At 35.9% G+C, this 3665-nt stretch overlaps 1 long non-coding RNA gene across 1 annotated transcript; it reads left to right on the top strand.

The window, feature by feature from the left end:
* The first annotated feature begins 1545 nt into the window (after positions 1-1545).
* On the top strand, positions 1546-2946 carry LOC133743105 (uncharacterized). Its single transcript, XR_009862943.1, has 4 exons — positions 1546-1925; positions 2006-2199; positions 2686-2771; positions 2868-2946. It is a non-coding gene; the product is annotated as an uncharacterized LOC133743105 (long non-coding RNA).
* Positions 2947-3665: the final 719 nt, after the last annotated feature.

Genomic DNA, 3665 nt, shown 5'->3' with positions numbered 1-3665 from the left:
ATTCCTGAGTAGATGACTATGTGTGTGTGTGTGTGTGTGTATATATATATATATATATATACGCGAAATATATATTTTAATGATGTGGAATTGTGTGAAGTATAGTTATTGTGAACTTATTCGGGTTATTGTTTTGAGCATTTACTCTTTTCGGGAATGCAATATATCATGCAATTGTTGAATTATATTGTGTTGAAAGAGTACCTTGAGTTGAGTGTAACATTTTGAGTCATGTGGGACTTTTTAAATGTTTTCGATCTGAGGACCTATTGTCACAGTGGTGATTGAGGTGACTGTAACATTTTGAGTCATGTGAGACTTTTTAAATATTTTCGATCTGAGGGCTTATTGTCACAGTGGTGATTGAGTTGAGTGTAACATTTTGAGTCATGTGAGACTTTTTAAATGTTTCAGTCTGAGGACCTATTGTCACATTGGTGATCGAGCCAAGGAAATCGGGAACCAAGTCTTTGGCCGGGTGTGGTTACGATCAGTTAGAGCTCTAATCTGTCTATTAATGTACTGCTTGGGGATTGAAAGGGTGATTTCTTGGCTTTAGCGTGAGTTTTTTGATTTCCTTATTTATTTTCCTTGTTCTCTTTTATTGTTTGGTTTTAATGTAATCTCCTGAACTAAACCATATGCAAGGATTACTATGGTTTTGGATTGTGTGTTTTTTTTTGTGATCTCCTTAACTAATTTTCTATGCAAGGATTACTGGTTTTATTTAGTTTAATTTCTTAGTGCAGTTGTGGTTGAGACTCGTAGTGAGTTGAGAATTGCTTTATCATATCATTGTGGTGATAAATGCTTCCTGTCGAGAGGAAAGAAAAGTGATTCCTTGGATTTGTTGTTGAGATTTCAACTGATTTGGTTTGTCATGGTGGTGACTCGTGTTTTCCTTAAAAAGAAAATGATTTGATTTTGAAATAATCACTACACCAATAATTTAAACACACAACACTTTTTGCACAACGAAAAAAAAAATCGTTGTGTGATGAGAGAAAGTGAATCATACAACACGTTTAAAAAACTTGCGTTGTATAAGCCTATTAAAATTCAAAATTTTTTAGCAAGAACGTAATTGTACCACACTTACAAGAATGAACCGTTGTGTGAATGAAAAAAAAATGAGCGGCAGATTTCCCTCCTACCATGACTCAGATTTGGCCTTAAATTTGTACTACATTGTACAACAGAATAGTTATATCTGTTGTATGAGTGTACCTTGCAAAATGTCATACAACAGTTTCTGTTTTTGTGTTGTCTGATTAAGGAAGATATATCAGAGGTTTGGATGTGCCTCCAAAAACCACTCATTCCCTCCTTAAAATTGAAACTTTGATTGCATAGAGCGGGAACTTCCCCTCATCGTTGCCTCAGCTCAAACTTAAAGTGTGCAGAATCAGACAACATAACTTCATTTATGTGTTGTGTGATTCATGAATACAAAATAAAAAGAGCGAACTGGCTGGTGTTTGACAACTTAAGTTAGGGCTAGCAACTTGTGTCTCCTACTTCATTTATTTCCAACGCCATACAAAACACCATGAACTTCATCAGTCTCCTTCTCTCCCCGAAACACAGATACCTTCCTCTTCATCCACAACCAACCTTCATGTCCAATCAAAAGAAAATCCCTCATCGATCCAATCGAAGCGCGCCTAGCTCCTCACCTAAGTGCCCAGTGGATTTCACCCTCTCTCTACTGAAATCCATCCCTCAGATCCCTAATCATCAATTGGAGAACAATAGCAAAGCAATCTAAAGCCAAGAAATTGGAGAATTTGGGAAAGGGTACCGTCACACCCGTCCAGATCGCCTTCCTCGTCAGCCAGTTTCTCTTTGATAACAGCTGCACCGAAGCCTGCTTCGTTTTCGGAACTAAAGCCTCCTCGCTCTTCTCTACGTCTCCGATTCAAGAGGTACCCACATCTTTTTCTCCATCAATTTGGACTAAAATCTTCTAATATTTTTCTGATTTAGGGTTTTAATTTTTTTTTAGATGCCGCAGAGCCTGCTGAGTTTGTCTGAGATTCTGAAGAGTACAAAGCAATGGGGAGCAGAAGATGCTTCGCAAAGCCAACGGTGACCGGGACAAGGCTAACGAGCCGTTTATGAGCTCCTCATCGAGCTTCATCTCTTCCCTTTAGTTTTTGTTCTTCCGACTGTTATACACATAGTGCTTTCGCTATTCAGGTGCTGTCTTTCTCGTTGTTATTTCTTTCTGTTGGGATTTGATTGTTTTGGTCATCACAGATTGACTTCCTGATTTGATTTTATTGATATGAGTTATCAGCCTATAATCTTTGTTTTTACACAAACTTGAGCATTGAGATTTCCCCTTTTCTTTTGCCGCTTCATAATTTAAAGGTTTCTATGCATTTTGTATAAGATTTATTTGTATACCGAGCCTAGAATCTTACCACACTGCGTGGTACTTGTTCTTTTGAAATAGGCGCTCTGTTCCTATTGGTTGCTTACTTGCTCTTCAGAGTTACTCAATTTGTCACAAGTTTACATGGTTAAATTTCATATTCAACCTCTGAAATCTTAATGAAGTTTATCATGTTCAAATGTTATCATAGTTACATAAGAAATGACGGTCAGGAGTTACTGAAGAATGAAGATGACGATGAATTGGCATATTAACGATCTATCGTTTTTATTTTTATGCTTTTGCAGCCGAATATGAATTGAGATGTATGAGAAATGCTTTAGATATGGGAGACAATGAAGAAATTATTGACATAGCTAAACGCTTTTATAGAGTATGTGTACTATTACTTGAATTTAAGATTCAATACGGTTCTTTATACAGAACTTGTGAACTGTTCAGTTTCTGAATCTGCTTTGCTTTTGTGAAGATTGTGATTGAGCGGAATTTCACAAGGGGCCACAAGTCAAAGCAAGTACAGGCTGCATGTCTTTACATTGCATGTCGGTAAGACTCTCTTTGTTATACATCATTTTTTTGTTCTGTGAATTCTTAAATAAACTGACCTTAATAAGTTCCCTAGAATGCAGAGGAAATTTGAGAATATTAGTTATATCCCTTTAGTTTTATAGTATGCTTTGATCTTATTCCTTAGATAAATTCGTCCATTATAAGAGGAAATTAAAAGCACAATTATAACATAATTATAAGGTAAGAATCTTAGACTGAATTCCTATGAGCTTTGTGTTTTTTGATTCATAATCTTGTATAGGGTTGATTACCAGACTTCTCTTTGGGCTTTAGTGTCATCCGAGTTCAACTTCTGCAATCTTTTCAGATTGGAATATTCTTGTTACTGCTTTCAGTTGATGTTGTGGAGAATTATCGTATATGATTATTTTACAGATAAATTATGGACTACTTATAGTCCTGCTTTTTTTTCTTCATCGGACATTATGAAGCACATATACGTCAAAACTTGTTGTATCCCGTTGTGGATACTCAGGATACTCTGATACTGTCATACTGCACATACAATTATCCAGTACTTCAAATCTGTTTAGGTTGACTTTTTGCATCTTTGACTCTAGGATACTTCTAATCCACCGGTACTTGCAGATACCTGCTAGCATCTAAGAAAAAAAATTTCTGATACAGAATTAATAAAGTTTGTTTATTACAAACTGCGGTTGATTACTTTTTTTTTTTTTTTCTTTTTTCCATTGAG

The sequence above is a fragment of the Rosa rugosa genome, chromosome 4 (genome assembly GCF_958449725.1).
Source record: "Rosa rugosa chromosome 4, drRosRugo1.1, whole genome shotgun sequence".
NCBI lineage: Eukaryota > Viridiplantae > Streptophyta > Magnoliopsida > Rosales > Rosaceae > Rosa > Rosa rugosa.
Note: the sequence above shows the minus strand (reverse complement) of the source record. Positions and strands in the feature narration are given on the sequence as shown.